A 27,990-nucleotide genomic window follows, 5' to 3' on the forward strand; every position below is an offset into this window, starting at 1 on the left:
GCGTAACTATCTACAAGGGGCTATTGGTGCCTCGGTCTCCGGATAGTCGCGTTTTGTCATCTAGTTTTCAAATCCGACGCAAAACTCACAGTTAATTTATGTTCTCTCATCCTCTCAATGACGATGGAACACACATACTGCGATGGTTTTCAGAACATCGTCTTCCACAAGATTTATCTCCAAGCATGCCTTGGTCACCACATGATCGTTCTCCTGCGAGTAAAGTTTCAGGAATCCAACGCAAATTTGACAGTTAATTGCGACATTCCCACCATCCTAATGACGATGCATCACAGAAATTGCGTCGCGATTCAATACATTGGTCACTAGCCGACTTATCTCCGAGGGTCTAACGCTGCCTCATACCAGATGGATGTACATTTTGGCTGTCAAGTTCCTTGTCTCCGACTCAAAACTCACAGTTAATTCTTACCGTCAGATCCTGGTATTGACGATGGAACATACAAATGCCGCCGCGATTCTATACATCGATATCCAGCGTAACTATCTACAAGGGTCTATTGGTGCCTCGGTCACCGGATGTTTGCGCTTTGTCAGTCTAGTTTTCAAATCCGAGGCAAATTTGACAGTTAATTGCGACATTCCCACCAGACTAATGACGATGCAACCCAGAAATTGCTTCGCGTTTCAATACATTGTTCACTAGCCGACTTATCTCCGAGGGTCTATCGCTGCCTCATACCAGATGGATGTACGATTTGGCTGTCAAGTTCCTTGTCTCCGACTCAAAACTCACAGCTAATTCGTACCGTTATATCCTATTATCTACGATGGAACACACAAATAGCGTCGCGATTCAAAACCTCGATGACTATCGTAACTATCTACAAGGGTCTATTGGTGCCTCGGTCACCGGATGTTCGCGCTTTGTCAGTCTAGTTTTCAAATCCGAGGCAAATTTCACAGTTAATTGCGACATTCCCACCAGACTAATGACGATGCAACACAGAAATTGCGTCGCGATGCAATGCATTTGTCGCTGCCTCATACCAGATAGACGTACTCTTTGGCAGTCATGTTTGTTTTCTCCCTCTCATTACTCACAGTTAATTCTTACCGTCAGATCCTGGTATTGACGATGGAACACACAAATAGCATCGCGATTCAATAGATCGATGTCCAGCGTAACTATCTACAAGGGTCTATTGGTGCCTCGGTCACCGGATGGACGCGTTTTGTCATCTACTTTTCAAATCCGACGCAAAACTGACAGTTAATTTATGTTCTCTCATCCTCTCAATGACGATGGAACACACGTACTGCGATGGTTTTCAGAACATCGTGTTCCAGCAGATTTTTCTCCAAGCATGTATTACTGCCTGGGTCACCACATGATCGTTGTCCTACGAGTAAAGTTTCGGGATTCCGACGCAAATTTGACAGTTAAAAAGCGACATTCCCACCACCCAAATGCCGATGCAACACAGATATCGCGCCGCGATTCAATACATTGGTCACTAGCCGACATATCTCCGAGGGTCTATCGCTGCCCCATACCAGATGGACGTACTGTTTGGCAATCAAGTTTGTTTTCTCCCTCTCATAACTCACAGTTAATTCTTACCGTCAGATCCTGGTATTGACGATGGAACACACAAATACCGTCGCGATTCTATACATCGATGTCCAGCGTAACTATCTACAGGGTCTATTGGTGCCTCGGTCACCGGATAGTCGCGTTTTGTCAGTCTAGTTTACAAATCCGACGCAAAACTGGCAGTTAGTTTTATTCCTCCCATACTCTCAATTACGATGGAACACACATACTGCGATGGTTTTCAGAACATCGTCTTCCAGCAGATTTATCTCCAAGCATGCCTGGGTCGCCACATGATCGTTCACCTGCGAGTAAAGTTTCGCGAATCCGACGCAAATTTGACAGTTAATTGCGACATTCCCACCATCCTAATGACGATGCAACACTGAAATTGCGTCGCGATTCAATACATTGCTCACTAGCCAACTTATCTCCGAGGGTCTAACGCTGCCTCATACCAGATGGATGTACAATTTCGCTGTCATGTTTTTTGTCTCCGACTCAAAACTCACAGTTAATTCTTACCGTCAGATCCAGGTATGGACGATGGAACACACAAATAGCGTCGCGATTCATTACATCGATGTCTAGCGTAACTAATTACAAAGGTCTATTGGTGCCTCGCTCACCGGATGTTCGCGCTTTGTCAGTCTAGTTCTCAAATCTGAGGCAAATTTGACAGTTAATTGCGACATTCCCACCAGACTAATGACGATGCAACACAGAAATTGCGTCGCGATTCAATACATTGTTCACTAGCCGACTTATCTCCGAGGGTCTATCGCTGCCTCATACCAGATGGACGTACTCTTTTGCAGTCAAGTTTGTTTTCTCCCTCTCATAACTCACAGTTAATTCTTACCGTCAGATCCTGGTATTGACGATGGAACACACAAATAGCGTCGCGATTCAATAGATCGATGTCCAGCGTAACTATCTACAAGAGTCTATTGGTGCCTCGGTCACCGGATGGTCGCGTTTTGTCATCTAGTTTTCAAATCCGACGCAAAACTGACAGTTAATTTTATTCCTCCCATACTCTCAATTACGATGGAACACACTTTCAGCGATGATTTTCAGAACATCGTCTTAGAAACAGATTTATCACCAAGCATGCCTGGGTCACCACATGATCGTTCTTCTGCGAGTAAAGTTTCGGGAATCCGTCGCAAATTTGACAGTTAATTGCGACATTCCCACCATCCTAATGACGATGCAACACTGAAATTGCGTCGCGATTCAATACATTGGTCACTAGCCGACTTATCTCCGAAGGTCTATCGCTGCCTCATACGAGATGGATGTACAATTTTGCTGTCATGTTTCTTGTTTCCGACTCAAAGCTCACAGTTAATTCTTACTGTCAGATCGTGGTTTCGACGATGGAACTCACAAATAACGTCGCGATTCATTACATCAATGTCTAGCGTAACTATTTACAAGGGTCTATTGGTGCCTCGGTCACCGGATGTTCGCGCTTTGTCAGTCTAATTTTCAAATCCGAGGCAAAATTGACAGTTAATTGCGACATTCCCACCACCCTAATTACGATGCAACACAGAAATTGCGTCGCGATTCAATACATTGGTCACTAGCCGACTTATCTCCGAGGGTCTAACGCTGCCTAATACCAGATGGATGTACAATTTGGCTGTCATGTTTCTTGTCTCCGACTCAAAACTCACAGTTAATTCTTACCGTCAGATCGTGGTATTGACGATGGAAACACAAATAGCGTCGCTATTCAATAGATCGATGTCCAGCGTAACTATCTACAAGAGTCTACTGGTGCCTCGGTTTCGGATGGTCGCGTTTTGTCATCTAGTTTTCAAATCCGACGCAAAACTGACAGTTAATTTTATTCCTCCCATACTCTCAATTACGATGGAACACACTTTCTGCGATGGTTTTCAGAACATCGTCTTAGAAACAGATTTATTTCCACGCATTCCTGGGTCACCACATGATCCTTCTCCTGCGAGTAAAGTTTCGGGAATCCGACGCAAATTTGACAGTTAATTGCGACATTCCCACCATCCTAAAGACGATGCATCACAGAAATTGCGTCGCGATTCAACACATTGGTGACTAGCCGACTTATCTCCGAGGATCTAACGCTGCCTCATACCAGATGGATGTACAATTCGGCTGTCAATTTTCTTGTCTCCGACTCAAAACTCACAGATAATTCTTACCATCAGATCGTGGTATCGACGATGGAACACACAAATAGCGTCGCGATTCATTACATCGATGTCTAGCGTAACTATTTACAAGGCTCTATTGGTGCCTCGGTCACCAGATGTTCGCGCTTTGTTAGTCTAATTTTCAAATCCGAGGCAAATTTGACAGTTAATTGCGACATTTCCACCAGACTAATGACGATGCAACCCAGAAATTGCGTCGCGTTTCAATACATTGTTCACTAGCCGACTTATCTCCGAGGGTCTATCGCTGCCTCATACCAGATGGATGTACGATTTGGCTGTCAAGTTCCTTGTCTCCGACTCAAAACTCACAGCTAATTCTTACCGTTATATCCTATTATCTACGATGGAACACACAAATAGCGTCGCGATTCAAAACCTCGATGACTATCGTAACTATCTACAAGGGTCTATTGGTGCCTCGGTCACCGGATGTTAGCGCTTTGTCAGTCTAGTTTTCAAATCCGAGGCAAATTTCACAGTTAATTGCGACATTCCCACCAGACTAATGACGATGCAACACAGAAATTGCGTCGCGATTCAATACATTGGTCACTAGCCAACTTATCCCGAGGGTCTATCGCAGCCTCATACCAGATGGACGTACTGTTTGGCAGTCAAGTTTGTTTTCTCCCTCTCTTAACTCACAGTTCATTCTTACCGTCAGCTCCTGGTATTGACGATGGAACACACAAATAACGTCGCGATTCAATAGATCGATGTCCAGCGTAACTATCTACAAGGGTCTATTGGTGCTTCGGTCACCGGATGGTCGCGTTTTGTCTGTGTAGTTTACAAATCCGACGCAAAACTGGCAGTTAGTTTTACTCCTCCCATACTCTCAATTACGATGGAACACATATACTGCGATGGTTTTCAGAACATCGTCTTCCAGCAGATTTATCTCCAAGCATGCCGGGGTCACCACATGATCGTTCTCCTGCGAGTCAAGTTTCGGGAATCCGACGCAAATTTGACAGTTAATTGCGACATTCCCACCATCCTAATGACGATGCAACACAGAAATTGCGTCGCGATTCAATACATTGGTCACTAGCCGACTTATCTCCGAGGGTCTAACGCTGCCTCATACCAGATGGATGTACAATTTGGCTGTCAAGTTCCTTGTCTCCGACTCAAAACTCACAGTTAATTCTTACCGTCAGATCCTGGTATTGACGATGGAACATACAAATGCCGCCGCGATTCTATACATCGATATCCAGCGTAACTATCTACAAGGGTCTATTGGTGCCTCGGTCACCGTATGTTCGCGCTTTGTCAGTCTAGTTTTCAAATCCGACGCAAATTTGACAGTTAATTGTGACATTCCCACCAGACTAATGACGATGCAACACAGAAATTGCGTCGCGATGCAATGCATTTGTCGCTGCCTCATACCAGATAGACGTACTCTTTGGCAGTCATGTTTGTTTTCTCCCTCTCATTACTCACAGTTAATTCTTACCGTCAGATCCTGGTATTGACGATGGAACACACAAATAGCATCGCGATTCAATAGATCGATGTCCAGCGTAACTATCTACAAGGGTCTATTGGTGCCTCGGTCACCGGATGGACGCGTTTTGTCATCTACTTTTCAAATCCGACGCAAACTGACAGTTAATTTATGTTCTCTCATCCTCTCAATGACGATGGAACACACATACTGCGATGGTTTTCAGAACATCGTGTTCCAGCAGATTTTTCTCCAAGCATGTATTACTGCCTGGGTCACCACATGATCGTTGTCCTACGAGTAAAGTTTCGGGATTCCGACGCAAATTTGACAGTTAATAGCGACATTCCCACCACCCAAATGCCGATGCAACACAGATATCGCGCCGCGATTCAATACATTGGTCACTAGCCGACATATCTCCGAGGGTCTATCGCTGCCCCATACCAGATGGACGTACTGTTTGGGAATCAAGTTTGTTTTCTCCCTCTCATAACTCACAGTTAATTCTTACCGTCAGATCCTGGTATTGACGATGGAACACACAAATACCGTCGCGATTCTATACATCGATGTCCAGCGTAACTATCTACAAGGGTCTATTGGTGCCTCGGTCACCGGATGGTCGCGTTTTGTCAGTCTAGTTTACAAATCCGACGCAAAACTGGCAGTTAGTTTTATTCCTCCCATACTCTCAATTACGATGGAACACACATACTGCGATGGTTTTCAGAACATCGTCTTCCAGCAGATTTATCTCCAAGCATGCCTGGGTCGCCACATGATCGTTCACCTGCGAGTAAAGTTTCGCGAATCCGACGCAAATTTGACAGTTAATTGCGACATTCCCACCATCCTAATGACGATGCAACACTGAAATTGCGTCGCGATTCAATACATTGCTCACTAGCCGACTTATCTCCGAGGGTCTAACGCTGCCTCATCCCAGATGGATGTACAATTTCGCTGTCATGTTTTTTGTCTCCGACTCAAAACTCACAGTTAATTCTTACCGTCAGATCCTGCTATCGACGATGGAACACACAAATAGCGTCGCGATTCATTACATCGATGTCTAGCGTAACTAATTACAAAGGTCTATTGGTGCATCGCTCACCGGATGTTCGCGCTTTGTCAGTCTAGTTCTCAAATCCGAGGCAAATTTGACAGTTAATTGCGACATTCCCACCAGACTAATGACGATGCAACACAGAAATTGCGTCACGATTCAATACATTGTTCACTAGCCGACTTATCTCCGAGGGTCTATCGCTGCCTCATACGCGATGGACGTACTCTTTGGCAGTCAAGTTTGTTTTCTCCCTCTCATAACTCACAGTTAATTCTTACCGTCAGATCCTGGTATTGACGATGGAACACACAAATAGCGTCGCTATTCAATAGATCGATGTCCAGCGTAACTATCTACAAGAGTCTATTGGTGCCTCGGTTTCGGATGGTCGCGTTTTGTCATCTAGTTTTCAAATCCGACGCAAAACTGACAGTTAATTTTATTCCTCCCATACTCTCAATTACGAAGGAACACACTTTCTGCGATGGTTTTCAGAACATCGTCTTAGAAACAGATTTATTTCCACGCATTCCTGGGTCACCACATGATCCTTCTCCTGCGAGTAAAGTTTCGGGAATCCGACGCAAATTTGACAGTTAATTGCGACATTCCCACCATCCTAATGACGATGCATCACAGAAATTGCGTCGCGATTCAACACATTGGTGACTAGCCGACTTATCTCCGAGGATCTAACGCTGCCTCATACCAGATGGATGTACTATTCGGCTGTCAATTTTCTTGTCTCCGACTCAAAACTCACAGATAATTCTTACCATCAGATCGTGGTATCGACGATGGAACACACAAATAGCGTCGCGATTCATTACATCGATGTCTAGCGTAACTATTTATAAGGGTCTATTGGTGCCTCGGTCACCAGATGTTCGCGCTTTGTTAGTCTAATTTTCAAATCCGCGGCAAATTTGACAGTTAATTGCGACATTCCCACCAGACTAATGACGATGCAACCCAGAAATTGCGTCGCGTTTCAATACATTGTTCACTAGCCGACTTATCTCCGAGGGTCTATCGCTGCCTCATACCAGATGGATGTACGATTTGGCTGTCAAGTTCCTTGTCTCCGACTCAAAACTCACAGCTAATTCTTACCGTTATATCCTATTATCTACGATGGAACACACAAATAGCGTCGCGATTCAAAACCTCGATGACTATCGTAACTATCTACAAGGGTCTATTGGTGCCTCGGTCACCGGATGTTAGCGCTTTGTCAGTCTAGTTTTCAAATCCGAGGCAAATTTCACAGTTAATTGCGACATTCCCACCAGACTAATGACGATGCAACACAGAAATTGCGTCGCGATTCAATACATTGGTCACTAGCCAACTTATCCCGAGGGTCTATCGCAGCCTCATACCAGATGGACGTACTGTTTGGCAGTCAAGTTTGTTTTCTCCCTCTCATAACTCACAGTTCATTCTTACCGTCAGCTCCTGGTATTGACGATGGAACACACAAATAACGTCGCGATTCAATAGATCGATGTCCAGCGTAACTATCTACAAGGGTCTATTGGTGCTTCGGTCACCGGATGGTCGCGTTTTGTCTGTGTAGTTTACAACTCCGACGCAAAACTGGCAGTTAGTTTTACTCCTCCCATACTCTCAATTACGATGGAACACATATACTGCGATAGTTTTCAGAACATCGTCTTCCAGCAGATTTATCTCCAAGCATGCCGGGGTCACCACATGATCGTTCTCCTGCGAGTCAAGTTTCGGGAATCCGACGCAAATTTGACAGTTAATTGCGACATTCCCACCATCCTAATGACGATGCAACACAGAAATTGCGTCGCGATTCAATACATTGGTCACTAGCCGACTTATCTCCGAGGGTCTAACGCTGCCTCATACCAGATGGATGTACAATTTCGCTGTCATGTTTTTTGTCTCCGACTCAAAACTCACAGTTAATTCTTACCGTCAGATCCTGGTATCGACGATGGAACACACAAATAGCGTTGCGATTCATTACATCGATGTCTAGCGTAACTAATTACAAAGGTCTATTGGTGCCTCGCTCACCGGATGTTCGCGCATTGTCAGTCTAGTTCTCAAATCCGAGGCAAATTTGACAGTTAATTGCGACATTCGCGCCAGACTAATGACGATGCAACACAGAAATTGCGTCGCGATTCAATACATTGTTCACTAGCCGACTTATCTCCGAGGGTCTATCGCTGCCTCATACGAGATGGACGTACTCTTTGGCAGTCAAGTTTGTTTTCTCCCTCTCATAACTCACAGTTAATTCTTACCGTCAGATCCTGGTATTGACGATGGAACACACAAATAGCGTCGCGATTCAATAGATCGATGTCCAGCGTAACTATCTACAAGAGTCTATTGGTGCCTCGGTCTCCGGATGGTCGCGTTTTGTCATCTAGTTTTCAAATCCGACTTAAAACTGACAGTTAATTTTATTCCTCCCATACTCTCAATTACGATGGAACACACTTTCAGCGATGGTTTTCAGAACATCGTCTTAGAAACAGACTTATCACGAAGCATGCCTGGGTCACCACATGATCGTTCTTCTGCGAGTAAAGTTTCGGGAATCCGTCGCAAATTTGACATTTAATTGCGACATTCCCACCATCCTAATGACGATGCAACACTGAAATTGCGTCGCGATTCAATACATTGGTCACTAGCCGACTTATCTCCGAGGGTCTATCGCTGCCTCATACCAGATGGATGTACAATTTTGCTGTCATGTTTCTTGTTTCCGACTCAAAACTCACAGTTAATTCTTACCGTCAGATCGTGGTTTCGACGATGGAACTCACAAATAACGTCGCGATTCATTACATCGATGTCTAGCGTAACTATTTACAACGGTCTATAGGTGCCTCGGTCACCGGATGTTCGCGCTTTGTCAGTCTAATTTTCAAATCCGAGGCAAATTTGACAGTTAATTGCGACATTCCCACCACCCTAATTACGATGCAACACAGAAATTGCGTCGCGATTCAATACAAAGGTCACTAGCCGACTTATCTCCGAGGGTCTATCGCTGCCTCATACCAGATGAACGTACTGTTTGGCAGTCATGTTTGTTTTCTCCCTCTCATAACTGGCAGTTAATACTTACCGTCAGACCCTGGTATTGACGATGGAACACACAAATAGCGTCGCGATTCAATAGATCGATGTCCACCGTAACTATCTACAAGGGTCTATTGGTGCCTCGGTCACCGGATGGTGCATTTTGTCATCTAGTTTTCAAATCCGACGCAAAACTCACAGTTAATTTATGTTCTCTCATCCTCTCAATGACGATGGAACACACATACTGCGATGGTTTTCAGAACATGGTCGTCCATCAGATTTATCTCCAAGCATGCCTGGGTCACCACATGATCGTTCCCCTGCGAGTAAAGTTTCGGGAATCCGACGCAAATTTGACAGTTAATTGCGACATTCCCACCATCCTAATGACGATGCATCACAGAAATTGCGTCGCGATTCAACACATTGGTCACTAGCCGACTTATCTCCGAGGATCTAACGCTGCCTCATACAAGATGGATGTACAATTCGGCTGTCAAGTTTCTTGTCTCCGACTCAAAACTCACAGTTAATTCTTACCGTCAGATCGTGGTTTCGAAGATGGAACACACAAATAACGTCGCGATTCAATACATCGATGTCTAGCGTCTACAAGGGTCTATTGGTGCCAGGGTCACCGGATGTTCGCGCTTTGTCAGTCTAGTTTTTAAATCCGACACAAATTTGACAGTTAATTGCGACATTCCCACCAGACTAATGACGATGCAACCCAGAAATTGCGTCGCGTTTCAATACATTGTTCACTAGCCGACTTATCTCCGAGGGTCTATCGCTGCCTCATACCAGATGGATGTACGATTTGGCTGTCAAGTTCCTTGTCTCCGACTCAAAACTCACAGCTAATTCTTACCGTTATATCCTATTATCTACGATGGAACACACAAATAGCGTCGCGATTCAAAACCTCGATGACTATCGTAACTATCTACAAGCGTCTATTGGTGCCTCGGTCACCGGATGTTCGCGCTTTGTCAGTCTAGTTTTCAAATCCGAGGCAAATTTCACAGTTAATTGCGACATTCCCACCAGACTAATGACGATGCAACACAGAAATTGCGTCGCGATTCAATACATTGGTCACTAGCCAACTTATCCCGAGGGTCTATCGCAGCCTCATACCAGATGGACGTACTGTTTGGCAGTCAACATTGTTTTCTCCCTCTCATAACTCACAGTTCATTCTTACCGTCAGCTCCTGGTATTGACGATGGAACACACAAATAACGTCGCGATTCAATAGATCGATGTCCAGCGTAACTATCTACAAGGGTCTATTGGTGCTTCGGTCACCGGATGGTCGCGTTTTGTCTGTGTAGTTTACAAATCCGACGCAAAACTGGCAGTTAGTTTTACTCCTCCCATACTCTCAATTACGATGGAACACATATATTGCGATAGTTTTCAGAACATCGTCTTCCAGCAGATTTATCTCCAAGCATGCCGGGGTCACCACATGATCGTTCTCCTGCGAGTCAAGTTTCGGGAATCCGACGCAAATTTGACAGTTAATTGCGACATTACCACCATCCTAATGACGATGCAACACAGAAATTGCGTCGCGATTCAATACATTGGTCACTAGCCGACTTATCTCCGAGGGTCTAACGCTGCCTCATACCAGATGGATATACAATTTGGCTGTCAAATTTCTTGTCTCCGACTCAAAACTCACAGTTAAATCTTACCGTCAGATCCTGGTATCGACGATGGAACACACAAATAGCGTCGCGATTCAATATATCGATTTCCAGCGTAACTATCTACAAGGGGCTATTGGTGCCTCGGTCTCCGGATAGTCGCGTTTTGTCATCTAGTTTTCAAATCCGACGCAAAACTGACAGTTAATTTTATTCCTCCCATACTCTCAATTACGATGGAACACACTTTCAGCGATGGTTTTCAGAACATCGTCTTAGAAACAGATTTATCACCAAGCATGCCTGGGTCACCACATGATCGTTCTTCTGCGAGTAAAGTTTCGGGAATCCGTCGCAAATTTGACAGTTAATTGCGACATTCCCACCATCCTAATGACGATGCAACACTGAAATTGCGTCGCGATTCAATACATTGGTCACTAGACGACTTATCTCCGAGGGTCTATCGCTGCCTCATACCAGATGGATGTACAATTTTGCTGTCATGTTTCTTGTTTCCGACTCAAAACTCATAGTTAATTCTTACCGTCAGATCGTGGTTTCGACGATGGAACTCACAAATAACGTCGCGATTCATTACATCGATGTCTAGCGTAACTATTTACAAGGGTCTATTGGTGCCTCGGTCACCGGATATTCGCGCTTTGTCAGTCTAATTTTCAAATCCGAGGCAAATTTGACAGTTAATTGCGACATTCCCACCACCCTAATTACGATGCAACACAGAAATTGCGTCGCGATTCAATACAAAGGTCACTAGCCGACTTATCTCCGAGGGTCTATCGCTGCCTCATACCAGATGAACGTACTGTTTGGCAGTCATGTTTGTTTTCTCCCTCTCATAACTGACAGTTAATTCTTACCGTCAGATCCTGGTATTGACGATGGAACACACAAATAGCGTCGTTATTCAATAGATCGATGTCCACCGTAACTATCTACAAGGGTCTATTGGTGCCTCGGTCACCGGATGGTGCGTTTTGTCATCTAGTTTTCAATCCGACGCAAAACTCACAGTTAATTTATGTTCTCTCATCCTCTCAATGACGATGGAACACACATACTGCGATGGTTTTCAGAACATGGTCTTCCATCTGATTTATCTCCAAGCATGCCTGGGTCACCACATGATCGTTCCCCTGCGAGTAAAGTTTCGGGAATCCGACAAAAATTTGACAGTTAATTGTGACATTCCCACCATCCTAATGACGATGCATCACAGAAATTGCGTCGCGATTCAACACATTGGTCACTAGCCGACTTATCTCCGAGGGTCTAACGCTGCCCATACCAGATGGATGTACATCGGCTGTCAAGTTGCTTGTCTCCGACTCAAAACTCGCAGTTAATTCTTACCGTCAGAACCTGGTATCGACGATGGAACACACAAATAGCGTCGCTATTCAATAGATCGATGTCCAGCGTAACTATCTACAAGAGTCTATTGGTGCCTCGGTCACCGGATGGTCGCGTTTTGTCATCTAGTTTTCAAATCCGACGCAAAACTGACAGTTAATTTTATTCCTCCAATACTCTCAATTACGATGGAACACACTTTCTGCGATGGTTTTCAGAACATCGTCTTAGAAACAGATTTATTTCCACGCATGCCTGGGTCACCACATGATCGTTCTCCTGCGAGTAAAGTTTCGGGAATCCGACGCAAATTTGACAGGTAATTGCGACATTCCAGCCATCCTAATGACGATGCATCACAGAAATTGCGTCGCGATTCAACACATTGGTCACTAGCCGACTTATCTCCGAGGATCTAACGCTGCCTCAAACAAAATGGATGTACAATTCGGCTGTCAATTTTCTAGTCTCCGACTCCAAACTCACAGTTAATTCTTACCGTCAGATCCTGGTATCGACGATGGAACACACAAATAGCCTCGCGATTCATTACATCGATGTCTAGCGTAACTATTTACAAAGGTCTATTGGTGCCCCGGTCACCGGATCTTCGCGCTTTGTCAGTCTAGTTTTCAAATCCGAGGCAAATTTGACAGTTAATTGCGACATTCCCACCAGACTAATGACGATGCAACACAGAAATTGCGTCGCGATTCAATACATTGTTCACTAGCCGACTTATCTCCGAGGGTCTATCGCTGCCTCATACGAGATGGACGTACTGTTTTGCAGTCAAGTTTGTTTTCTCCCTCTCATAACTCACAGTTAATTCTTACCGTCAGATCCTGGTATTGACGATGGAACACACAAATAGCGTCGCGATTCTATACATCGATGTCCAGCGTAACTATCTACAAGGGTCTATTTGTGCCTCGGTCACCGGATTGTCGCGCTTTGTCAGTCTAGTTTTCAAATCCGACGCAAAGCTGAAAGTTAATTTTATTCCTCCCATACTCTCAATTACGATGGAACACACATTCTGCGATGGTTTTCAGAACATGGTCTTCCATCAGATTTATCTCTAAGTATCCATTACTGCCTGGGTCACCACATGATCATTGTCCTACGAGTAAAGTTTCGGGAATCAAACGCAAATTTGACAGTTAATTGCGACATTCCCACCATCCTAATGACGATGTACCACAGAAATTGCGTCGCGATTCAATACATTGGACACTAGCCGACTTCTCTCCGAGGGTCTATCGCTGCCTCATACCAGATGGACGTACTCTTTGGCAATCAAGTTTGTTTTCTCCCTCTCATAACTCACAGTTAATTCATACCGTCAGATCGTGGTATTGACGATGGAACACACAAACAGGGTCGCGATTCAATAGATCGATGTCCAGCGTAACAATTTACAAGGGTATATTGGTGCCTCGGTCACCGGATGTTCGCGCTTTGTCAGTCTAGTTTTAAAATCCGAAGTAAATTTGACAATTAATTGCGACATTCCCACCACCCTAATTACGATGCAACACAGAAATTGCGTCGCGATTCAATATATCGGTCACTAGTTGACTTATCTCCGAGTGTCTATCGCTGCCTCATACCAGATGTACGTACTCTTTGGCAGCAAGTTTGTTTTCTCCCTCTCATAACTCACAGTTAATTCTTACCGTCAGATCCTGATATTGACGATGGAACACACAAATAGCGTCGCGATTCAATAGACCGATGTCCAGCGTAACTATCTACATGAGTCTATTGGTGCCTCGGTCACCAGATGGTCGCGTTTAGTCATCTAGTTTTCAAATCCGACGCAAAACTGACAGTTAATTTTATTCCTCCCATACTCTAAATTACGATGGAAACACTTTCTGCGATGGTTTTCAGAACATCGTCTTAGAAACAGATTTATCTCCAAGCATGCCTGGGTCACCAAATGATCGCTCTCCTGCGAGTAAAGTTTCGGGAATCCGACGCAAATTTGACAGTTAATTGCGACATTCCCACCATCCTAATGACGATGCAACACAGAAATTACGTCGCGATTCAATACATTGGTCACTAGCCGACTTATCTCCGAGGGTCTAACGCTGCTTCATACCAGATGGATGTACAATTTGTCTGTCAAGTTTGTTTTCTCCCTCTCATAACTCACAGTTAATTCTTACCGTCAGATCCTGGTATTGACGATTGAACACACAAACAGGGTCGCGATTCAATAGATCGATGTACAGCGTAACTATTTACAAGGGTATTTTGGTGCATCGGTCACCGGATGTTCGCGCTTTGCCAGTCTAGTTTTCAAATCCGACGCAAATTTGACAGTTAATTGCGACATTCCCACCAGACTAATGACGATGCAACACAGAAATTGCGTCGCGATTCAATACGTTGGTCACTAGCCGACTTATCTCCGAGGGTCTATCGCTGCCTCATACGAGATGGACGTACTCTTTGGCAGTCAAGTTTGTCGTCTCCCTCTCATAACTCACAGTTAATTCTTAACGTCAGATCCTCGTATTGACGATGGATCACACAAATACCGTTGCGGTTCAATAGATCGATGTCCAGCGTAACTATCTACAAGGGTCTATTGGTGCCTCGGTCACCGGATGGTCGCGTTTTGTCATCTAGTTTTCAAATTCGACCCAAAACAGACAGTTAATTTTATTTTCTCTCATCCTCTCAATGACGATAGAACACACGTACTGCCATTTTTTTCAGAACTTCGTCTTCCAGCAGATTTATCTCCAAGCATCTATTACTGCCTGGGTCATCACATGATCGTTGTCCTACGAGTAAAGTTTCGGGAATGCGACGCAAATTTGACAGTTCATTGCGACATTCCCACCACCCTAATTACGATGCAACACAGAAATTGTGTCGCGATTCAATATATTGGTCACTAGTTGACTTATCTCCGAGGGTCTATCGCTGCCTCATACCAGATGGACGTACTCTATGGCAGTCAAGTTTGTTTTCTCCCTCTCATAACTCACAGTTAATTCTTACCGTCAGATCCTGGTATTGACGATGGAACACACAAATAGCGTCACGATTCAATAGATCGTTGTCCAGCGTAACTATCTACAAGAGCCTATTGGTGCCTCGGTCACCGGATGGTCGCGTTTTGTCATCTAGTTTTCAAATCCGACGCAAAACTGACAGTTAATTTTATTCCTCCCATACTCTCAATTACGATGGAAACACTTTCTGAGATGGTTTTCATAACATCGTCTTAGAAACAGATTTATCTCCAAGCATGCCTGGGTCATCACATGATCGCTCTCCTGCGAGTAAAGTTTCGGGAACCCGACGCAAATTTGACAGTTAATTGCGACATTCCCACCATCCTAATGACGATGCAACACAGAAATTGCGTCGCGATTCAATACATTGGTCACTAGCCGACTTATCTCCGAGGGTCTAACGCTGCCTCATACCAGATGGATGTGAAATTTGGCTGTCATGTTTCTTGTCTCCGACTCAAAACTCACAGTTAATTCTTACCGTCAGATCCTGGTATCGACCATGGAACACACAAATAGCGTCGCGATTCAATACATCGATGGCTAGCGTAACTATCTACAAGGGTCTATTGGTGCCTCGGTCACAGGATGGTCGCGTTTTGTCATCTAGTTTTCAAATCCGACGCAAAACTCACAGTTAATTTATGTTCTCTCATCCTCTCAATGACGATGGAACACACATACTGCGATGGTTTTCAGAACATCGACTTCCAGCAGATTTTTCTCCAAGCATGCCTGGGTCACCACTTGTTCGTCCTCCTGCGAGTAAAGTTTCGGGAATCCGACGCAAATTTGACAGTTAATTGCGACATTCCCACCATCCTAATAACGATGCATCACAGAAATTGCGTCGCGATTCAATACATTGGTCACTAGCCGACTTATCTCCGAGGGTCTAACGCTGCCTCATACCAGATGGATGTACAATTTGGCTGTCAAGTTTCTTGTCTCCGACTCAAAACTCGCAGTTAAGTCTTACCGTCAGATCCTGGTATCGACGATGGAACACACAAATAGCGTCGCGATTCAATACATCGATGTCTAGCGTAACTATTTACAAGGGTATATTGGTGCCTCGGTCACCGGATGTTCGCGCCTTGTCAGTCTAGTTTTAAATCCGACGCAAATTTGACAGTTAATTGCGACATTCCCGCCATCCTAATGACGATGCACCACAGAAATTGCGTCGCGATTCAATACATTGGTCACTAGCCGACTTATCTCCGAGGGTCTATCGCTGCCTCATACCAGATGGACGTACTCTTTGGCAGTCAAGTTTGTTTTCTCCCTCTCATAACTCACAGTTAATTCTTACCGTCAGATCCTGGTATTGACGATGGAACACACAAATACCGTTGCGGTTCAATAGATCGATGTCCAGCGTAACTATTTACAATGGTCTATTGGTGCCTCGGTCATCGGATGGTCGCGATTTGTCATCTAGTTTTCAAATCCGACGCAAAACTGAAAGTTAATTTTATTCCTCCCATACTCTCAATTACGATGGAACACACATTCTGCGATGGTTTTCAGAACATCGTCTTCCATCAGATTTATCTCTAAGTATCTCTTACTGCCTGGATCAACACATGAACGTTCTCCTGCGAGTAAAGTTTCGGGAATACGACGCAAATTTGACAGTTAATTGCGACATTCCCACCATCCTAATGACGATGCACCACAGAAATTGCGTCGCGATTCAATACATTGTTCACTAGCCGACTTATCTCCGAGGGTCTATCGCTGCCTCATACCAGATGGACGTACTCTTTGGCAGTCAAGTTTGTTTTCACCCTCTCATAACTCACAGTTAATTCCTACCGTCAGATCCTGGTATTGACGATGGAACACACAAATAGCGTCGCGATTCAATAGATCGATGTCCACCGTAACTATCTACAAGGGTCTATTGGTGCCTCGGTCACAGGATGGTCGCGTTTTGCCATCTAGTTTTCAAATCCGACGCAAAACTCACAGTTAATTTATGTTCTCTCATCCTCTCAATGACGATGGAACACACATACTGCGATGGTTTTCAGAACATCGTCTTCCATCAGATTTATCTCTAAGTATCCATTACTGCCTGGGTCACCACATGATCATTGTCCTACGAGTAAAGTTTCGGGAATCAAACGCAAATTTGACAGTTAATTGCGACATTCCCACCAGACTAATGACGATGCAACACAGAAATTGCGTCGCGATTCAATACATTGTTCACTAGCCGACTTATCTCCGAGGGTCTATCGCTGCCTCATACCAGATGGACGTACTCTTTGGCAGTCAAGTTTGTTTTCTCCCTCTCATAACTCACAGTTAATTCTTACCGTCAGATCCTGGTATTGACGATGGAACACACAAATAGCGCCACGATTCAATAGATCGATGTCCACCGTAACTATCTACAAGGGTCTATTGGTGCCTCGGTCACAGGATGGTCGCGTTTTGTCATCTAGTTTTCAAATCCGACGCAAAACTCACAGTTAATTTATGTTCTCTCATCCTCTCAATGACGATGGAAGACACATACTGCGATGGTTTTCAGAACATCGACTTCCAGCAGATTTTTCTCCAAGCATGCCTGGGTCACCACTTGTTCGTCCTCCTGCGAATAAAGTTTCGGGAATCCGACGCAAATTTGACAGTTAATTGCGACATTCCCACCATCCTAATAACGATGCATCACAGAAATTGCGTCGCGATTCAATACATTGGTCACTAGCCGACTTATCTCCGAGGGTCTAACGCTGCCTCATACCAGATGGATGTACAATTTGGCTGTCAAGTTTCTTGTCTCCGACTCAAAACTCGCAGTTAAGTCTTACCGTCAGATCCTGGTATCGACGATGGAACACACAAATAGCGTCGCGATTCAATACATCGATGTCTAGCGTAACTATTTACAAGGGTATATTGGTGCCTCGGTCACCGGATGTTCGCGCCTTGTCAGTCTAGTTTTAAATCCGACGCAAATTTGACAGTTAATTGCGACATTCCCACCATCCTAATGACGATGCACCACAGAAATTGCATCGCGATTCAATACATTGGTCACTAGCCGACTTATCGCAGATGGTTTAACGCTGCCTCATACCATTTGGCTGTCAATATTCTTGTCTCCGACTCAAAACTCACAGTTAATTCTTACCGTCAGATCCTGGTATTGACGATGGAACACACAAATACCGTCGCGATTCAATACATCGATGTATAGCGTAACTATCTACAAGGGTCTATTGGTGCCTCGGTCTCCGGATAGTCGCGTTTTGTCATCTAGTTTTCAAATCCGACGCAAATCTCACAGTTAATTTATGTTCTCTCAACCTCTCAATGACGATGGAACACACATACTGCGATGGTTTTCAGAACATCGTCTTCCAGCAGATTTATCTCCATGCACCTATTACTGCCTGGGTCACCACATGATCATTGTCCTACGAGTAAAATTTCGGGAATCCGACGCAAATTTGACAGTTAATTGCGACATTCCCACCATCCTAATGACGATGCACCACAGAAATTGCGTCGCGATTCAATACATTGGTCACTAGCCGACTTATCTCCGAGGGTCTATCGCTGCCTCATACCAGATGGACGTACTCTTAGGCAGTCAAGTTTGTTTTCTCCCTCTCATAACTCACAGTTAATTCTTACCGTCAGATCGTGATATTGACGATGGAACACACAAATAGCGACGCGATTCAATACATCGATGTCTAGCGTAACTATTTACAAGGGTCTATTGGTGCCTCGGTCACCGGATGTTCGCTCTTTGTCGGTCTAGGTTTCAAATCCGACGTAAATTTGACAGTTAATTGCGACATTCCCACTACACTAATGACGATGCAACACAGAAATTGCGTCGCGATTCAATACATTGGTCACTATCCGACTTTTCTCCGAGGGTCTATCGCTGCCTCATACCAGATGGACGTACTCTTTGGCAGTCAAGTTTGTTTTCTCCCTCTCATAACTCACAGTTAATTCTTACCGTCAGATCCTGGTATTGACGATGGAACACAGAAACAGGGTCGCGATTCAATAGATCGATGTCCAGCGTAACAATTTACAAGGGTATATTGGTGGCTCGGTCACCGGATGTTCGACCTTTGTCAGTCTACTTTTCAAATCCGACGCAAATTTGATAGTTAATTGCGACATTCCCACCACCCTAATTACGATGCAACACAGAAATTGCGTCGCGATTCAATATGTTGCCTCATACCAGATGGACGTACTCTTTGGCAGTCAAGTTTGTTTTCTCCCTCTCATAACTCACAGTTAATTCTTACCGTCAGATCCTGGTATTGACGATGGAACACACAAATACCGTTGCGGTTCAATAGATCGATGTCCAGCGTAACTATTTACAATGGTCTATTGGTGCCTCGGTCATCGGATGGTCGCGATTTGTCATCTAGTTTTCAAATCCGACGCAAAACTGAAAGTTAATTTTATTCCTCCCATACTCTCAATTACGATGGAACACACATTCTGCGATGGTTTTCAGAACATCGTCTTCCATCAGATTTATCTCTAAGTATCTCTTACTGCCTGGATCAACACATGAACGTTCTCCTGCGAGTAAAGTTTCGGGAATACGACGCAAATTTGACAGTTAATTGCGACATTCCCACCATCCTAATGACGATGCACCACAGAAATTGCGTCGCGATTCAATACATTGTTCACTAGCCGACTTATCTCCGAGGGTCTATCGCTGCCTCATACCAGATGGACGTACTCTTTGGCAGTCAAGTTTGTTTTCTCCCTCTCATAACTCACAGTTAATTCCTACCGTCAGATCCTGGTATTGACGATGGAACACACAAATAGCGTCGCGATTCAATAGATCGATGTCCACCGTAACTATCTACAAGGGTCTATTGGTGCCTCGGTCACAGGATGGTCGCGTTTTGCCATCTAGTTTTCAAATCCGACGCAAAACTCACAGTTAATTTATGTTCTCTCATCCTCTCAATGACGATGGAACACACATACTGCGATGATTTTCAGAACATCGACTTCCAGCAGATTTATCTCCAAGCATGCCTGGGTCTCCACATGATCGTTCTCCTGCGAGTAAAGTTTCGGGAATCCGACGCAAATTTGACAGTTAATTGCGACATTCCCACCATCCTAATGACGATGCATCACAGAAATTTCGTCGCGATTCAATACATTGGTCACTAGCCGACTTATCTCCCAGGGTCTATCGCTGCCTCATACCAGATGGATGTACAATTTGGCTGTCAAGTTTCTTGTCTCCGACTCAAAACTCGCAGTTAAGTCTTACCGTCAGATCCTGGTATCGACGATGGAACACACAAATAGCGTCGCGATTCAATACATCGATGTCTAGCGTAACTATTTACAAGGGTATATTGGTGCCTCGGTCACCGGATGTTCGCGCCTTGTCAGTCTAGTTTTAAATCCGACGCAAATTTGACAGTTAATTGCGACATTCCCACCATCCTAATGACGATGCACCACAGAAATTGCATCGCGATTCAATACATTGGTCACTAGCCGACTTATCGCAGATGGTTTAACGCTGCCTCATACCATTTGGCTGTCAATATTCTTGTCTCCGACTCAAAACTCACAGTTAATTCTTACCGTCAGATCCTGGTATTGACGATGGAACACACAAATACCGTCGCGATTCAATACATCGATGTATAGCGTAACTATCTACAAGGGTCTATTGGTGCCTCGGTCTCCGGATAGTCGCGTTTTGTCATCTAGTTTTCAAATCCGACGCAAATCTCACAGTTAATTTATGTTCTCTCAACCTCTCAATGACGATGGAACACACATACTGCGATGGTTTTCAGAACATCGTCTTCCAGCAGATTTATCTCCATGCACCTATTACTGCCTGGGTCACCACATGATCATTGTCCTACGAGTAAAATTTCGGGAATCCGACGCAAATTTGACAGTTAATTGCGACATTCCCACCATCCTAATGACGATGCACCACAGAAATTGCGTCGCGATTCAATACATTGGTCACTAGCCGACTTATCTCCGAGGGTCTATCGCTGCCTCATACCAGATGGACGTACTCTTAGGCAGTCAAGTTTGTTTTCTCCCTCTCATAACTCACAGTTAATTCTTACCGTCACATCGTGATATTGACGATGGAACACACAAATAGCGACGCGATTCAATACATCGATGTCTAGCGTAACTATTTACAAGGGTCTATTGGTGCCTCGGTCACCGGATGTTCGCTCTTTGTCGGTCTAGGTTTCAAATCCGACGTAAATTTGACAGTTAATTGCGACATTCCCACTACACTAATGACGATGCAACACAGAAATTGCGTCGCGATTCAATACATTGGTCACTATCCGACTTTTCTCCGAGGGTCTATCGCTGCCTCATACCAGATGGACGTACTCTTTGGCAGTCAAGTTTGTTTTCTCCCTCTCATAACTCACAGTTAATTCTTACCGTCAGATCCTGGTATTGACGATGGAACACAGAAACAGGGTCGCGATTCAATAGATCGATGTCCAGCGTAACAATTTACAAGGGTATATTGGTGGCTCGGTCACCGGATGTTCGACCTTTGTCAGTCTACTTTTCAAATCCGACGCAAATTTGATAGTTAATTGCGACATTCCCACCACCCTAATTACGATGCAACACAGAAATTGCGTCGCGATTCAATATGTTGCCTCATACCAGATGGACGTACTCTTTGGCAGTCAAGTTTGTTTTCTCCCTCTCATAACTCACAGTTAATTCTTACCGTCAGATCCTGGTATTGACGATGGAACACACAAATACCGTTGCGGTTCAATAGATCGATGTCCAGCGTAACTATTTACAATGGTCTATTGGTGCCTCGGTCATCGGATGGTCGCGATTTGTCATCTAGTTTTCAAATCCGACGCAAAACTGAAAGTTAATTTTATTCCTCCCATACTCTCAATTACGATGGAACACACATTCTGCGATGGTTTTCAGAACATCGTCTTCCATCAGATTTATCTCTAAGTATCTCTTACTGCCTGGATCAACACATGAACGTTCTCCTGCGAGTAAAGTTTCGGGAATACGACGCAAATTTGACAGTTAATTGCGACATTCCCACCATCCTAATGACGATGCACCACAGAAATTGCGTCGCGATTCAATACATTGTTCACTAGCCGACTTATCTCCGAGGGTCTATCGCTGCCTCATACCAGATGGACGTACTCTTTGGCAGTCAAGTTTGTTTTCTCCCTCTCATAACTCACAGTTAATTCCTACCGTCAGATCCTGGTATTGACGATGGAACACACAAATAGCGTCGCGATTCAATAGATCGATGTCCACCATAACTATCTACAAGGGTCTATTGGTGCCTCGGTCACAGGATGGTCGCGTTTTGCCATCTAGTTTTCAAATCCGACGCAAAACTCACAGTTAATTTATGTTCTCTCATCCTCTCAATGACGATGGAACACACATACTGCGATGATTTTCAGAACATCGACTTCCAGCAGATTTATCTCCAAGCATGCCTGGGTCTCCACATGATCGTTCTCCTGCGAGTAAAGTTTCGGGAATCCGACGCAAATTTGACAGTTAATTGCGACATTCCCACCATCCTAATGACGATGCATCACAGAAATTTCGTCGCGATTCAATACATTGGTCACTAGCCGACTTATCTCCCAGGGTCTATCGCTGCCTCATACCAGATGGACGTACTCTTTGGCAGTCAAGTTTGTTTTCTCCCTCTCATAACTCACAGTTAATTCTTACCGTCAGATCCTGGTATTGACGATGGCACACACTAACAGTGTTGCGATTCAATAGATCGATGTCTAGCGTAACTATTTACAAGGGTATATTGGTGCCTCGGTCACCGGATGTTCGCGCTTTGTGAGTCTAGTTTTCAAATCCGATTCAAATTTGACAGTTAATTGCGACATTCCCACTACCCTAATGATGATGCAACACAGAAATTGCGTCGCGATTCAATACATTGGTCACTAGCCGCTTATCTCCGAGCGTCTATCGCTGCCTCATACCAGATGGACGTACTCTTTGGCAGTCAAGTTTGTTTTCTCCCTCTCATAACTCACAGTTAATTCTTACCGTCAGATCCTGGTATTGACGATGGAACACACAAATACCGTTGCGGTTCAATAGATCGATGTCCAGCGTAACTATTTACAATGGTCTATTGGTGCCTCGGTCATCGGATGGTCGCGTTTTGTCATCTAGTTTTCAAATCCGACGCAAAACTGAAAGTTAATTTTATTCCTCCCATACTCTCAATTACGATGGAACACACATTCTGCGATGGTTTTCAGAACATCGTCTTCCATCAGATTTATCTCTAAGTATCTATTACTGCCTGGGTCAACACATGAACGTTCTCCTGCGAGTAAAGTTTCGGGAATACGACGCAAATTTGACAGTTAATTGCGACATTCCCACCAGACTAATGACGATGCAACACAGAAATTGCGTCGCGATTCAATACATTGTTCACTAGCCGACTTATCTCCGAGGGTCTATCGCTGCCTCATACCAGATGGACGTACTCTTTGGCAGTCAAGTTTGTTTTCTCCCTCTCATAACTCACAGTTAATTCTTACCGTCAGATCCTGGTATTGACGATGGAACACACAAATAGCGTCACGATTCAATAGATCGATGTCCACCGTAACTATCTACAAGGGTCTATTGGTGCCTCGGTCACAGGATGGTCGCGTTTTGTCATCTAGTTTTCAAATCCGACGCAAAACTCACAGTTAATTAATGTTCTCTCATCCTCTCAATGACGATGGAACACACATACTGCGATGGTTTTCAGAACATCCACTTCCAGCAGATTTTTCTCCAAGCATGCCTGGGTCACCACTTGTTCGTCCTCCTGCGAGTAAAGTTTCGGGAATCCGACGCAAATTTGACAGTTAATTGCGACATTCCCACCATCCTAATAACGATGCATCACAGAAATTGCGTCGCGATTCAATACATTGGTCACTAGCCGACTTATCTCCGAGGGTCTAACGCTGCCTCATACCAGATGGATGTACAATTTGGCTGTCAAGTTTCTTGTCTCCGACTCAAAACTCGCAGTTAAGTCTTACCGTCAGATCCTGGTATCGACGATGGAACACACAAATAGCGTCGCGATTCAATACATCGATGTCTAGCGTAACTATTTACAAGGGTATATTGGTGCCTCGGTCACCGGATGTTCGCGCCTTGTCAGTCTAGTTTTAAATCCGACGCAAATTTGACAGTTAATTGCGACATTCCCACCATCCTAATGACGATGCACCACAGAAATTGCATCGCGATTCAATACATTGGTCACTAGCCGACTTATCGCAGATGGTTTAACGCTGCCTCATACCATTTGGCTGTCAATATTCTTGTCTCCGACTCAAAACTCACAGTTAATTCTTACCGTCAGATCCTGGTATTGACGATGGAACACACAAATACCGTCGCGATTCAATACATCGATGTATAGCGTAACTATCTACAAGGGTCTATTGGTGCCTCGGTCTCCGGATAGTCGCGTTTTGTCATCTAGTTTTCAAATCCGACGCAAATCTCATAGTTAATTTATGTTCTCTCAACCTCTCAATGACGATGGAACACACATACTGCGATGGTTTTCAGAACATCGTCTTCCAGCAGATTTATCTCCATGCACCTATTACTGCCTGGGTCACCACATGATCATTGTCCTACGAGTAAAGTTTCGGGAATCCGACGCAAATTTGACAGTTAATTGCGACATTCCCACCATCCTAATGACGATGCACCACAGAAATTGCGTCGCGATTCAATACATTGGTCACTAGCCGACTTATCTCCGAGGGTCTATCGCTGCCTCATACCAGATGGACGTACTCTTAGGCAGTCAAGTTTGTTTTCTCCCTCTCATAACTCACAGTTAATTCTTACCGTCAGATCGTGATATTGACGATGGAACACACAAATAGCGTCGCGATTCAATACATCGATGTCTAGCGTAACTATTTACAAGGGTATATTGGTGCCTCGGTCACCGGATGTTCGCGGTTTTTGAGTCTAGTTTTCAAATCCGACGTAAATTTGACAGTTAATTGCGACATTCCCACTACACTAATGACGATGCAACACAGAAATTGCGTCGCGATTCAATACATTGGTCACTATCCGACTTTTCTCCGAGGGTCTATCGCTGCCTCATACCAGATGGACGTACTCTTTGGCAGTCAAGTTTGTTTTCTCCCTCTCATAACTCACAGTTAATTCTTACCGTCAGATCCTGGTATTGACGATGGAACACAGAAACAGGGTCGCGATTCAATAGATCGATGTCCAGCGTAACAATTTACAAGGGTATATTGGTGGCTCGGTCACCGGATGTTCGACCTTTTTCAGTCTACTTTTCAAATCCGACGCAAATTTGATAGTTAATTGCGACATTCCCACCACCCTAATTACGATGCAACACAGAAATTGCGTCGCGATTCAATATGTTGCCTCATACCAGATGGACGTACTCTTTGGCAGTCAAGTTTGTTTTCTCCCTCTCATAACTCACAGTTAATTCTTACCGTCAGATCCTGGTATTGACGATGGAACACACAAATACCGTTGCGGTTCAATAGATCGATGTCCAGCGTAACTATTTACAATGGTCTATTGGTGCCTCGGTCATCGGATGGTCGCGATTTGTCATCTAGTTTTCAAATCCGACGCAAAACTGAAAGTTAATTTTATTCCTCCCATACTCTCAATTACGATGGAACACACATTCTGCGATGGTTTTCAGAACATCGTCTTCCATCAGATTTATCTCTAAGTATCTCTTACTGCCTGGATCAACACATGAACGTTCTCCTGCGAGTAAAGTTTCGGGAATACGACGCAAATTTGACAGTTAATTGCGACATTCCCACCATCCTAATGACGATGCACCACAGAAATTGCGTCGCGATTCAATACATTGTTCACTAGCCGACTTATCTCCGAGGGTCTATCGCTGCCTCATACCAGATGGACGTACTCTTTGGCAGTCAAGTTTGTTTTCTCCCTCTCATAACTCACAGTTAATTCCTACCGTCAGATCCTGGTATTGACGATGGAACACACAAATAGCGTCGCGATTCAATAGATCGATGTCCACCGTAACTATCTACAAGGATCTATTGGTGCCTCGGTTACAGGATGGTCGCGTTTTGCCATCTAGTTTTCAAATCCGACGCAAAACTCACAGTTAATTTATGTTCTCTCATCCTCTCAATGACGATGGAACACACATACTGCGATGGTTTTCAGAACATCGACTTCCAGCAGATTTATCTCCAAGCATGCCTGGGTCACCACATGATCGTTCTCCTGCGAGTAAAGTTTCGGGAATCCGACGCAAATTTGACAGTTAATTGCGACATTCCCACCATCCTAATGACGATGCATCACAGAAATTTCGTCGCGATTCAATACATTGGTCACTAGCCGACTTATCTCCCAGGGTCTATCGCTGCCTCATACCAGATGGACGTACTCTTTGGCAGTCAAGTTTGTTTTCTCCCTCTCATAACTCACAGTTTATTCTTACCGTCAGATCCTGGTATTTACGATGGCACACACTAACAGGGTTGCGATTCAATAGATCGATGTCTAGCGTAACTATTTACAAGGGTATATTGGTGCCTCGGTCACCGGATGTTCGCGCTTTGTGAGTCTAGTTTTCAAATCCGATTCAAATTTGACAGTTAATTGCGACATTCCCACTACCCTAATGAGGATGCAACACAGAAATTGCGTCGCGATTCAATACATTGGTCACTAGCCGCTTATCTCCGAGGGTCTATCGCTGCCTCATACCAGATGGACGTACTCTTTGGCAGTCAAGTTTGTTTTCTCCCTCTCATAACTCACAGCTAATTCTTACCGTCAGATCCTGGTATTGACGATGGAACACACAAATACCGTTGCGGTTCAATAGATCGATGTCCAGCGTAACTATTTACAATGGTCTATTGGTGCCTCGGTCATCGGATGGTCGCGTTTTGTCATCTAGTTTTCAAATCCGACGCAAAACTGAAAGTTAATTTTATTCCTCCCATACTCTCAATTACGATGGAACACACATTCTGCGATGGTTTTCAGAACATCGTCTTCCATCAGATTTATCTCTAAGTATCTATTACTGCCTGGGTCAACACATGAACGTTCTCCTGCGAGTAAAGTTTCGGGAATACGACGCAAATTTGACAGTTAATTGCGACATTCCCACCAGACTAATGACGATGCAACACAGAAATTGCGTCGCGATTCAATACATTGTTCACTAGCCGACTTATCTCCGAGGGTCTATCGCTGCCTCATACCAGATGGACGTACTCTTTGGCAGTCAAGTTTGTTTTCTCCCTCTCATAACTCACAGTTAATTCTTACCGTCAGATCCTGGTATTGACGATGGAACACACAAATAGCGTCACGATTCAATAGATCGATGTCCACCGTAACTATCTACAAGGGTCTATTGGTGCCTCGGTCACAGGATGGTCGCGTTTTGTC

This window comes from Schistocerca gregaria, unplaced genomic scaffold (assembly GCF_023897955.1).
Source record: "Schistocerca gregaria isolate iqSchGreg1 unplaced genomic scaffold, iqSchGreg1.2 ptg000413l, whole genome shotgun sequence".
Taxonomy (NCBI): Eukaryota; Metazoa; Arthropoda; class Insecta; order Orthoptera; family Acrididae; genus Schistocerca; species Schistocerca gregaria.